This window comes from Trichosurus vulpecula, chromosome 8 (genome assembly GCF_011100635.1).
Source record: "Trichosurus vulpecula isolate mTriVul1 chromosome 8, mTriVul1.pri, whole genome shotgun sequence".
NCBI classification, from domain to species: domain Eukaryota; kingdom Metazoa; phylum Chordata; class Mammalia; order Diprotodontia; family Phalangeridae; genus Trichosurus; species Trichosurus vulpecula.
This window is the reverse complement of record NC_050580.1, coordinates 254,003,095-254,016,392: the sequence shown is the minus strand read 5'-3', so window position 1 is coordinate 254,016,392 and position 13,298 is coordinate 254,003,095. Positions and strand designations below refer to the sequence as shown.

At 43.1% G+C, this 13,298-nt stretch overlaps 1 protein-coding gene and 1 pseudogene across 3 annotated transcripts in view; both read right to left on the bottom strand.

The window, feature by feature from the left end:
* The window catches only part of ASB2 (ankyrin repeat and SOCS box containing 2), a 93,767-nt gene that overhangs the window by 14,597 nt on the left and 65,872 nt on the right, over window positions 1-13,298 (bottom strand). The window lies entirely within an intron of this gene.
* LOC118828389 lies at window positions 1,660-12,961 on the bottom strand (annotated as a pseudogene).

Below are 13,298 nucleotides of genomic sequence, written 5' to 3'. Positions count from 1 at the left end.
TACAATCCTTGTCTTACAGGAAATTTCATTTTAGCTGGGGAGACATTTTCTCTGGAGTCAGAGGACCTTGGTTCCAATCCCTGCTCTGATGTTTAGGACCCGTGTGACTCTGGAAAAGTCACTTAATCTCCCAGGGACTTGGCTTCCTTATCTGTAAAGTGAGGAGGTTAGATGGAACAGGGGTGTGCTGGACCTTGCTAAAGGTCAAATTTACAGTCTGAGCCTTTACACCTAGAGAATCAACAAATGCCATAAATCAGGACTTGATTTATTGTTCTGGGGATGGCCTGGGGTCTACACTTAAAAAAAATATTAATTCGTTGTTATGGTTGTTGACATGGTTGAGTCACGTAGGATTCTTTCTGACCTCATTTGGGGTTTTCTTGGCAAAGATACTGGAATGGTTTTGCCATTTCCTTCTCCTGCTCATTTTACAGATGGGGCAACTGAGGTAAACAAGGTCAAGTGACTTGCCAGGGTCATACAGCTGGTAATGTCTGAGCCTAGAGCTGGACTCAAATCCTCTTGACTCCAGAGCTGGCAGTCTATGCACTGTGCCACCTAGCTGCCACCTGCCTAACCTGGTGTTAATAATGCAGATTAAACTTTAAAGTACTTTTTTTTTTCAGAGAGCTGGTTGTTAAACCTTTTACCAACACTGCCTCTAGATCTATGATCCTATGATAAATCCAGAGAAAATTTAGCAGTGAATTGTTAGCATCGAGGTCAGGTGAGAAGACTTAACAAACATAGAAATTAGTTTTATTCTATTTAGCCGATTTTTGTAACATCAAAGCTATGTTATCTGGATTTGCTGACTTCTGAGGACTCTTCACATTCTAACATTCTATGTTCTAAACATTTTTTTTAAATACTAAGTCACAATTCTCTAGCACTTGAGATTCACCGATTTCTTTCCTAAAACCTTTGTGAGGTAGGTGAGGGAAAATAATTATCTCCATTTTAGAGACCGGGACACTGCATTCCAGAGAAGTGGTTCACCCCAGTTTACAAGGCTACTTCCTTCTACCTCCAACATTGTGTTCTATATCCTAATACATTCTATGTCCAAAAATCCCTTTCGGTTCTAATATTCTCTGCTTCTGATGCCGTTTTATGGGGCTTATCATAAGGGCAGGTTTACACGACTATCATCCTTCTTTCAGAGTTTGCTAGAATTTCAATTCGTTTTGAACGATTCTTAACATTTCTCTCCAGTTGGATGAGGCTTATCAGTTCATTTGAACTGAGAGGTGCGGTGTGTGAAAATAAGCTGATTTATCCATCTAGCTGAAATACATACGTCAAATTTGGGCTGATCTTATAATCAGAAAAATTAGCCAGAAGTATCACCGGCTCTCTGAGGTGTCTCATGACAGTAAAGTGCCTTTTAAAATGCAAATATTGTCTTGGAGGCCTAACAAAGGTATTATAGTCTGGGGAAGAGTGGCATTATGTGATCCTTCTATTTTCAGTCAGAGGAGTCCAGGAAGAATTAGACGGATGAGTTTTACTGGGTGGGAAGGGAGTCAGGACACTTGGTTTCTAGTTCCTAAGGTCACCTAGTATGACCCCCTCATTTGGCGCAGAAATAGAGTCGAGGAAGGAGTCAAATGTTTTGAAGAGAACTGAGCTTGAGGCACCATCCAAGAGATGGGGTCACACCTGCATGTGGAAAACGGGAGGTTAACACTTAGGCTCACTGAATTCTTTTTTCCAGAAATGGCAAGAAAAACAAGCAGAGGAAACTTTGGACCAGTGGTTGTCTTTGGGACTTTGTCTTCTCTTAGAGAAAAGTCATAGGAACATAATGATTCATTTTAAGATGCTATGATTCTGTACCCTCCTCCCCCCTTTGCAAACGTGGAGGACTATGGGCGTGTCACTTGGTGGATATGTTGATTAGTTTTAATGGACTGCTTTTTCCCCCTCACTTTTTGATGCTTTGTTAAAGGCAGTGTGGTGGAGTGGACAGAGAGCTAACTTCAAGCCAGGGCATCTTGGGTTCACATCCCATCTCGGACACCTCATAGATTTGTGACCTGGCCCTAGTCATCTGACTTCTCCATGTTTTAGGTAACTCTCTATGACTGGAAGTTGCAAAGAAAGTGCTGGCCTACATTGGTAGAGTTCCCTATCCCAATGCAATGACAAGGCTACTCTGTATGTTTGTTTATTTCAGTCGTGTCAACTCTGTGACCCTATTTGGGATTTTCTTGGCAAAGATATTGGAGTGATTTTTGTCATTTTCTTCTCCGGCTCATTTTACAGATAAGGAAACTGAGGCAAACAAGAATAAGAGACTTGCCCAGGGTCATACAGCTAGTAAGTGTCTTGAGGCCAGATTTGAACGCAGCAAGATGAGTCTTCCTGACTTCAGGCCTAGGACTCTATCCACTGTACCACCCTATGTTTATGCTTCATTCTAAAGTATAAATCTCTGGATGGAGAAGGAGGAGGGAGAAGTAAAGGAATATACGGAGAATGGAAGGTGATTTGAAGACAAATTATTCATCCAATTTTAAAAGATTCTATGATTCTAACATTACATGACTCCAAGAATTGCATTCTATAATTCTAGATTCTATGCCCGCGGCCAACAGACAAGGGCCATTGAGGAATGCAGATTCAGTTGCAGACCCTAATCTTCACAGGTGACCACATCTTTTCACACATTTCAGTGGAGGGCAGGAACAGTTCACGGAGCAGATGCCATGCAAATAGTTTCCCAGCTTACCCAATTCCTGGCAAAATGAATTTTCTCTGGTCCCCTTGAAATCCGACACCACTAAGTCTCACACTATGACACCAGCAGAAAGTATTATCATTGGGATCTCGGACTGTTGTTTCACAAATCAATCTTTCAAACCTACAAAGGAAATTTACACACCCAGGGGGACTCATTGCCTTATAATTTCTGTTTGTGCAAGCTCAGGAGGCTTGATCTAGACCCGCAAAGGTGGCGGTCAAAGGAAGAAGGGCTGGGTGCTGTGGGCCTGGCCCTCAGCCATCCCTAACAAATGCTTTGTCATAGCCATAACATTCCCCAAGCACCTACTGCTCAGGGCCAGAGGGCTCTCTCTGCCCAGGCAGGGGTTAGCGAGGATCACAGAAATAGAGTTGGAAGGCACCTTGCAGAGCATCAGATCCAGCTCCCTCACTTTGTAGACCAAGAAGGTAAAATGATTCACCAGGGGTCAAATATCAGAGTGAGGAATACAAACGAAGGTCTTTATTATTAGTGTTCAGTTGTGAGACTGAAATGACTGAATAGTGACTGCTAAAAAATGAATTCAAATCTGGCCTCAGACGCTTACTAGCTGTGGGACCCTGAGCAAGTCACTTAACCCTACTTGGCTCAGTTTCCTCCTCTGTAAAGTGAGCTGGAGAAGGAAACGGTAAACCACTCCAGTATCTCTCCCAAGAAAATCCCAGATGACTCACCGGGGGTCAAGTATCAGAGGAGGGATATGAATCAAGGGCTTTACTGCTATTGTTCAGTTGTAAGTTTGTTATCACTGACTGTTGAGTAGTTTTTCTCTCCTCCAACTCTTCATGACCACCATTTGGGGGTTTTCTTGGCAAAGATACTAGAGGGGTTTGCCATTTCTTTCTCCAGCTCATTTTACAGAGGAGAAAACTGAGGCAAACAGGGTTAAGTGACTTGTCCAGGGTCACATAGCTAGCAAGTGTCCGAAGCTAGATTTGAACTCAGGGAGATGAATCTTTCTGCTTCTAAGGCCAGTGCTCTATCCACTACATCTCCCAGCTACCCTCAGGTCTATCTGACTTCAAGTTCACCGTCCTATCCACAAGTTCTCAGATTCGGAGGTCAAGACACCTGGGGTCTAATCCTGGCTATGCCACTTAGTAGGTGTATGACCACGGGCAATTCATATCTGAACCTTAGTTTCCTCATTTGTGACATACGGGAGATTGGTCCTGTAAGGTCCCTGATAATTCTCAGACATACGTACATACATACACACACATATACACACATATGTATGTATATGCCCACATATATGTGTGTGTATATATACATATATGTATATTATACGAAGTATGTCATATAAGTACTTTTCTCCCCATTGTACAGATGCAGAAACCGTGCCTCAGAAAAGGCAACATTTCACTCATTTCCTTTCTCTTCTTAGGAGAGAGGGAGGGCACGTTGCTAGGGTTCTCAGAGCCTTAAATGGGAGAATGGCATTGAATACCCCCTGCAAACCTACAGCATTTTTCCCCTCTAGAGAAAAATAAAACAAAAATACAGTTTCCCATTAGAAGCTTATCTGTGTACATAAAATAATTAGTCCCCAAGCATTCTCCCAAGTAATATTGCCTGGCCTTCTCTTAACCTCCAGAGCTGTAAGCGGGGGAGACACAGGCCTTCCCTCTCCTTTTTCTAGGCTTCCATTTCCTATTAGCTATTTGGCGTATTTGACAGTAAGTAATGTTTTCGTCTTTGTTTTGCATGTATGGAAGGACCTCACTGGGCAGCCACAGATGAAGGAAGCTATGTATAAATTAAATTTTTATAAAATGATTCATATTGCAAGCATACTAGAGGAGCACCATGGAGATTTAAAGAAACTCTGTGAAAAAGCATAGAAAGTAAAGAATGACCCTAAAGGAGTCTTTTGTGTGAATATGGATTTTCATAAATCAATTTGCTTTGAGTAAGAAATACTTCTAGATGGAAATTGGCACAACAGAATGGTAGAGTGTTAGAACAGGAAGAGACCTCAGAACAAGGGAAGGATAAACAAGCATTTATCAAGCACCTACTCAGGGTCAGACACTGTGCTAAGGGTTTCACAAATACCTCATTTGATCTCTGCTAAGACCAGAATCTTAGCACAGAGAACACAGAAGGTTAGGACTGGAAGGGCCCTTAGAACATAAAATATAAAAAGTAGAAGGTCAGGACTGAGTGGGACCTTCAAGATGGGTTAGTCCAGGGGTTCTTAATGTGTGGTTCACAAATAGATTCCAGGGGGCCCATGAATTTGTATGCTAATAAAACTTTGAAAAATGAATTACATGTTCATTTTTACTAACTTTTAGCTGAAATTGAGCGTTTCTTTCAATTATTTAAAGACATTTCTGAGACAGGATCCATAGGTTTCACCAACAAAAAAATTTAAGAACCTAGTTCAAGGCTGACTCCCCGTTTTTACAGATGAGGTCTAAAGAAAGGAAACGATTTACTTGTTGGAATATAAAGGTGGAATGGTGTCACGGGCACTGGAAATTTTGAAGCAACAAGGCTTCCTTGTCAGCATTGTCCACAGGTCCTATACTTAGCGGGAAGCAGGGTGGCCTAGTGGACAAACTGCCTTAGAATCAGGAAGGTGTGAGGGCAGCTGGGTGGCACAGTGGATAAAGCACCAGCCCTAGGAGTGAAGAGGACCTGATTTCAAATCCAGCCTCAGGTACTTACTAGCTGAGTGACCCTGGGTAAGTCACTTAACCCCAGTTACTCCCCCCTCCCCCAAAAAAGAAAATAATCAGGAAGGCCTGAGTTAGAGTCTTTCTTCTGACACAAGCTGTTATGGAACTTTGGGCAAATCCCTTAATCTCTCACTTTCCGGGTCAACTTTCTAAGACTAAAAGTTGTGGAGATACCTGCAGCTAAGTGGTGCACTGGACAGAGCACCGGGCCTGGATTCAGGAAGACTCATGTTCCCGAGTTCAAATCCAGCCTCAGATACTTCCTAGTTGTATGATCCTGGTCAAGTCACTCAGCCCTGTTTGCCTCAGTTTCCTCCTCTGTAAAATAATATGGAGAAGGAAATGGCAAACCACTCCAGTATCCCTGCCAAGAAAATCCCAAATGGGGACACAGGACTTGATGACAACAACAACTTCCCTCTTTTAATTCTTTCATCTTTTTCCTGTCTCTAGCTTGTTTGTATATGTTTTGTGTGCTTCTATTACCCCCAGCAGAATGGGAGCTCCTTGAAGGCAGGGACTGTCTTTTGCATCTTCTTGTATCCCCCATGCTTAGCACAGTGCTTGGTACATGGTGTGCACTTGGTAAATGTTTATTGACTGACTTGACTGAGTGGCTGAATCTGCACCAATAGAAGGAGTTTCCTCATCCCGGGAGTTCCCTGGACCCATGAAATCCCAGGCTCAGCCTCTCTCCCAGGCCTGATCAGGGAGGGTGTTAACAGAGACAAACACCAAAGAAATCGATAGACGCCGCCCTCGGCAAAGGTGGTGGTGTCATTTCTGTGTTATATTCTTTTGCTCAAAGCCTGAATGGTTCATTCCTAAAAAATTACGCACTCAACGTGCATGACTCCAGAGGGGTCACCATGGAAGATATCGTTCCAAATACCAGAGCAGTTAATAATGATTGTCTACTTGGCAGAAGGACCGGTCGTTTCTGAAAAACATGTGGTGCTGGCTGCTCCCGAGATACAGCGTGTTAACGCTTCATTTCACACCAGTGAACAAAGTTGGGTCTGTACTTGACCTCTGGGCTGTGACGGCGATAGGACCTTGTCATTAATTATATCAGTTATGGCTCTAGAAAGGGCTTTGAGCCAAGAATGAGCCTAAGAAGAACACGTAAGTCAAGCATATCAATAGATTCATAGGCCTATGAGCTGGAAGGGACCTGAGAGGCTCCTGAATCTAACCCTTTCATTTTACAGAAGAGAAAACTGAGTCTCAAAGTGGTTAAGTGACTTGCCCAAGGTCACACAGCTACTAAGTGTCTGAGGCAAATTTGAACCTTAGTCTTCCTGATTTCAAGTCCTGTGGTCCATCCACTAAGCCATGGTGACTCCATCCAGCCCAAAACAGTCAACTTTCCACAACTGAAGTGTCTCCCAAGTTCTGGTTAAGTCAAATATTTCTAAATCGAATCATATCATGAACACATTAGGAGATCTTGACATTTAAAAGAGCCCTGTGGAGGGCACAGATGTAAAGCAAAGAATTGTGCCCGTCCCCATATATTTTGTGTGTATGTGGATTTGCATGTATCCAATTTGCTTAAAGTAAGGAAAACTTGTAGGTGAAAACCATAGAAAAATATCTGCATCCACTGTCCATTTTTGCATTGTCAGACAGCTGGGGCGCAGCGTCTAGGTCAAATTAGAAGGTAGTTGGGGCCAGGCACAGAGGTGCATGAGGGATAAGGAATGCATCTTATCTGGACATGGTATATCCCTCAGTGTCCAGCAAGAGGTTCTGCACAAAGTTTTATTTCTTTGTGTCATCATTGTTGTGTTGTTTTTAAGGGACTTGTGCCTTCCTTAGGGTAGGGAGGGATTCCCTCTGCCAAAGCAGATCAGAACCTGCTTTGCAACTCAGAGTCTGAAGGAATGCACGAACAAACGAATTTACAAGTCTGTCACTGGAAGCATTTCAAAACCTTTGGAACCATCTCTTATTTTGCGTCATCCCAGCCTTCATTCACAGAGATAATTATGTAATGTATTTAACTCTCTACCCAAAAAAGGTGCTAGGTAGTATTGGAAAAAGCGAGTAATATTTACATTTCCCCCCACCCCAGGAACCTCAGCTGACAAGTGTTAACTCTTATTTCCATAACATGTTGAGGTCTACAGAATGCTTTTGGTCACAAGCAGCACAAGTACTGGCATTCCTGTTTTGCTGGCAAGGAAACGGGCTCAGACTTTCCCAGGGTTGCATGGCTAACATGATCATTCAAACCCAAGTCTCCTGTGTCCTAGTTCAGGCCGTAGAACAGGGACAGGGGAAAGGGCATCTAGCTAGCTCTACTATTAACTTGCTGTGTGACCTTGGACCAGTTATTTAACTCATTTGGGCTTCAATTTCCCCATCCACAAAATGAGCGGTTCTGACTAGATGAATATTAATTTTATTTCTAACATATTTATACAGAGTTTCAATGTTTTCAAAGTGCCTATGGATAGTAGAGACAGGCTTGTAGATGGGCAGACAACTCTTTTAAGACAGCAAGCTGCAGAAAAGGTGCCAGCCAGCACTGATGGAGGGGGTTTCTTTATCCATAAGGAAAGGGAGCCGGGCCTGGAGTCAGAAAGACCTGAGTTCAAATGTGACCTCAGAAACTTCCTAGCGGTGGTCTGACCCTAGGAAAATCACTTAACTGCTTTTTGCCTCAGTTTCCTCATCTGCAAAATACCACCTGCCTCCTAGGATTGTCGTGAAGATCAAATGAAATAATAACGACTAGCACAGTGCCTGGCACAGGGAGCACTATATAAATACAGAGAGCGCTATAGAATGTCAGCTGTCATTGCCGTTTGTCCTTCATTCTCCAAGAGGCCCGTGACATCAGGAGGCGAATGCCGTGACTTGCAGGTGAATCCGGTTTAAGTGAGGCAGGGCTGTGCAAAGTCGCCAGCCTCACTTTCTCCTCCGGAGCCGTCTGGGTCCAGCGGCCAGATGTAGATCGGGACTAGCTGGTATGATTATTTACTGCTTATAAAACAGGGCGTTGTGGGGATCAAATGACCCAATAATCGGAAAGTGTTTAGCACAGTGCCTGGCACATAGTAGGTGCTATAAAAATGTTAGCTGTCGTGATCATCATTATGGACCCTGGGCAATTTAACCTGTCTGCCTCAGTTTCCTTATCTGTAACAATAATAACATTATAATATAATATAACATAATACTAATTGCACCTACTGCTCAAGGTTGTGGGAATAAAATGAGACGGTGTTTTTAAAGTGTCTGGCACTAAGATACTCTTAGATGCTGCTTTCCTTCTTTCCGTAATTTAACAATAATAATGATAGTGATAATAATCCGGCCTCAGACACTTCCTAGCTATGTGACCCTAGGCAAGTCGCTTCACCCCGTGTGCCTCAGTTTCCTAATCTGTAAAACGGGCTGGAGAAGGAAATGGCAAATCACACCAGTCTCTTGGCCGAGAAAACCCCCATCGGGGTCACGAGAAGTTGGACAAGACTGAAATGACTCAATAGCCACTACAATGAGAGCACTGGAAGGTGCGCACATGTTTTAACTCATCCGATCCTCGGCAAACATTTAAACTCTCTCAGCATCAGTTCCCTCATCTGTGCGATGGGAATGATAATGGCCCCTCCCTCACAGACTCACAGAATGTTAGGGCTGGGAAGGACCTCGGCGGCCATTGAGTTTAGCCAAGGGCCACTACAGCCTCTGTGACAAGTGACTATCTAGCCTTGAAGACCGCCCCGCCCCCAGGATGGAGGGGACCAACAACTTCCCAGGGGAGCCCACTGCATTTATGGATAGCTCTAATCTTTGGGAAGTTTTTTGTCAAGTCTGAATTTATCTGTTTTTAACTTTCACTAATTGTTACTAGTTCAGCCCTCAAGCACCTAAAAGCACAAACCCATTCTCCCTTCCAGGCACTTCTCCTAAGTCTTCTTTCCCCGAGCTAAACAGCCCCAATTCCTTCAAATGATCCTCATATGACATGGAATCAGAGACTCTCACCGTCTTGGTTGCCCTTCCTCTGGATGTTCTCCTGATTATTAATAACCTTCCAAAAATACAGCGCAGCTAAGTGATAGAGAGCTGGGCCTGGAGTCAGGGATAATCAGTTCAAACCTGGCCTCAGACATGTACTAACTGTGTGACCCTGGGCAAGTCACTTAACCCTCTTTGCCCCAATTGCCTCATCTATAAAATGAGCCGGAGAAGGAAATGTCAAACCCCTCCAGTATCTTTGCCAAGAAAACTCCAAATGACATCATGAAGAATTAGACATGACTTAACAACAACAAAAATACGTTATATAGAATGAAACACAATGCTCCAGAGCTGAATACAAAAGGACTACCATAGCCTGTATCTCTTAATATATTTAGCTCAAGATCAAATTAGTTTTTGGGGTTGCCATAATCACACTGTTGACTCACTGAATATGCATTCAACTAATATTCTCAAATCTCTTAGATGTAAACTGCTGTCTAACTAGGCCTCCACTATCTTGTACTTGGGAATTTATTGCATTTTTTTCCCCTAATCCAAATGTGATTTTACATCTATTAGCTCTGTGTCCATGGTCAACAGGAAATACAATATATTGGATAGAGCTGAAATCTGGAAGACCTGAGTTCAAATCCTTAGATACTTTCTAGCTGAGTAACCCTGTGCAAGTCACTTAACCTATCTGGGCCTGATTTACCTCAACTATAAAGTGAGGGGGTTTTACTTGATGATCCCTAAACCAGGGGTGTGTTAGTAAACGTTTAACAACCAGACTTTCTTGGGGGGAAAAGAACTATGCGCACACTTTAAATTTAATCTCCATTATTTATACTTTCTTAAGTCAAGACAATAAATTTTTTAAAAAATCAATCCCTGATTTGTATCGATAGTGATTTTCTGCGGATGTAAATGGTCACAATGAAAATTTAACAATCTCTTACGAGCGGATTAGAGCTACCTCCAACACATCTCTTCTCTAAAGCCCCTTCCCCATCTAAAATCTATGATCCTTTGAGCTCACTTAATCTCATTGGGCTTTAAGATTAGGGGTTCTTTTTTTTAACTTATAAAAAGTAATTTAATAGGTACTCCAATGTCCTGAAACAATGTGGTTAGGTATTAGCCCTTCGAAAGTTCATTTCCATACATATAAAAAGTTTGGCCTTTAAAAAGTCTGATGAGAACAGGGCTCCCAGAACTTGTATCTTCCATTTTGCAGGTTTTCAGGATGATTAAAATATCATTTATGTGTATTGCCACACAGATCCCTCTTTATTATCTGCTAAGTTTGGGCAGCACACTTGTTGTTCTGTCATCTTTCAGTTGTATCTGACTCTCCATGACCCCATTAGGGTTTTCTTGGTAAAGATACTGGAGTGGTTTGCCATTTCCTTCTCCAGCTCATTTTACAGATGAAGAAACTGAGGCAAACAAGGTGAAGTGACTTGCCCAGGGTCACACAGCTAGGAAGTGTCTGAAGCTAGATTTGAACTCAGGAAGATGAGTTTTCCTGACTCCAGGCCCAGTGCTCTATCCACTCCACCACCCAGCCGCCTGGGCAGCACATGACAAAAAGGTAAACCACCATTAGTTTCTGACATTAGTTAGCTTTAAGCTTGTTATCTATTCCAGGGATTGGAGGTAATTTGGAATCCAATCCTTGGAAAGAATTCACAGGATTTACTATCCATTCCCCCTGATATTTTGTCTATAGTGAGAGGTCTGGGCATAGGCCAGACTAAGGGCCTGAGCTGGGGTCAGGAGGATGGAGGGGTCCCAATGGAGGCATCGTTTCTAGAATTCTCTAAACAACAGTCATCACATCCTTTTAGTATTGTCTCCCGGTCTTTGCTGCCTGGGGGACCTCACGTCTTACCCTGGACAGCCCCCCTATCTACCTGAGTAGTCACAGCACAATATCAGGGCAGACCCTTGGAGCTGAAAAAGTACTTGGCATGCTTAGCTTGCTCAAGAAGTTTTGGGGAGGGCATCCCTAGAAGCTCCATTATATAAGCTAATTAGTCTCCCTCATGGTCTCCAGGAAAGAGAGGCCATCCAGTCAAAAGTTTGGTGAAAATGCAGCCAGAACTCCAGACATCAATAGGTGTACTGTTCTAGCTTCCCAAGAAGATGTCTGGTGCTCTGTAGAAACAAGGCTGCATGTGTAGAGTTTCTGGTACTCAAAACAGCTGGACCCAAAGTCAATAACCTTGCTTACACCACAGCCATGCTGTTTTAGAAGGAAGTTTTCTGGCTTCAGGTCACAACAAATGATCTTGTTTTTGAAGAAAGCATCCACGGATTGCAAGATAGAGTGAGCAAATTTATGCACCTGCTGGACACGGAACCCCTAAAACTTGTGCTTTTTGATCAACTCTTTGAGGTCTATGCTTAGCAGTCCAAAGGCCATACAGACTTGGCTCCAGAATATAAAGCTTTGTAGCATGTGAATAACCTTCATGCTGACTGTTTTAACCTGTTTCTTAATTTCCTCGGCTGCTTGTTGTTGAAAGCACTTTTCGTTGTGAACCATATTCAGGGCTACAAACTGGTAAAGTTTGTGGCCATAGACTCAAGCTACCTGCCCACAGCTGCTTTTGTGAATGTTTTCAGTACTTTACATGCATGTGTCAAGTGGTCTCGAGGTACATGAATATAGGCCCCCTCAGCAGCATCATAGCTCTTATTGCTGGGGTCACCCATAATGCCATGCCTTTTCTTGGCATTCGGACCCACAAAATAATCTTCAGGATAATTAATGATTTCTAGCTTTTAATAAGGAGTCAGTTGACACTTATGCTGCCCTAGTACTTGTTCAGGAGTCAGAGGTCCCACTTTAGTGCTTTGGATGGATTATTAGATATGCCAGGGTTCATACTGTCTGAACTCTTATACCCTGAGAAATGGTGGGAGGACGCTTTTCAGAGACGTTTGCTCCTGAGGACTAAAGAGTAGTGGGCCTCCTGTTGCCAAATTCCTGAAACAGCTACTGCACCTTAACGTCACCTCCATTTGTTTGGGATTGATTGAGTGTGGTCTTTCGTTGGCTTGTCAGTAGTAAAATTGAAGGCAAAAGGAAAGGGGGATGACAGAGGATGAGATGGATAGATAGTGTTACGGAAACAACAAACATGAACTTGGACAAACTTCAAGAGAGTGGAGGATGAAAGGGCCTGCCGTGCTAAGGTCCAAGGGTCAGGAAGAGCTGGCCACGACTGAACAACAACAATATAATCTTCCGGGGAGTGCTGGTTCAGCAGGGTCACAGACTGTATTTGAGCCAGGTGGACATTTGGTTTCACCTAATATCAGGACGGTATTATACACACCATCCCCCAACCTCAGCAATTCCTGTGTCAGGGTCATGCTGATCCCGCATCCTTCCTCCTGGGCCCTTGGGCAGTGCCGCCTATCTTGGTACCTGGGACCCCTCCATAGTGGGGGAGCAGGGTGTCTTGGAAGAGCTACCTTGGGCCCTCAGCAGTTGCAGGGCTGGTGGGTGGGGCATGGTCCCAGGATCAGGGGTTCTAAACTAGGGGTCTGTGAAATTTTTTAAACTATTTTGATAATTGTATTTCAATATAATTAATTTCATTTGTTATCCTACACATTTTATTTTATATATTTTAAAATCATTATTTTGAGAAAGGGTTCATAGCTTTCATCAGACCACCAAAGGGTTCCATGACACACACAACAAGTTAAGAACTCCTGAGATTTCTAAGGTTTCTTCCCACTCTCATATCTTATGATCCTCTGAATGATCCCCCCCTTCCTACCCACATAAGGCACTCAGCACTATTTTGTTCTCTAAGGGTAGAGTTTTCATGTATGCGCAGTTTAGG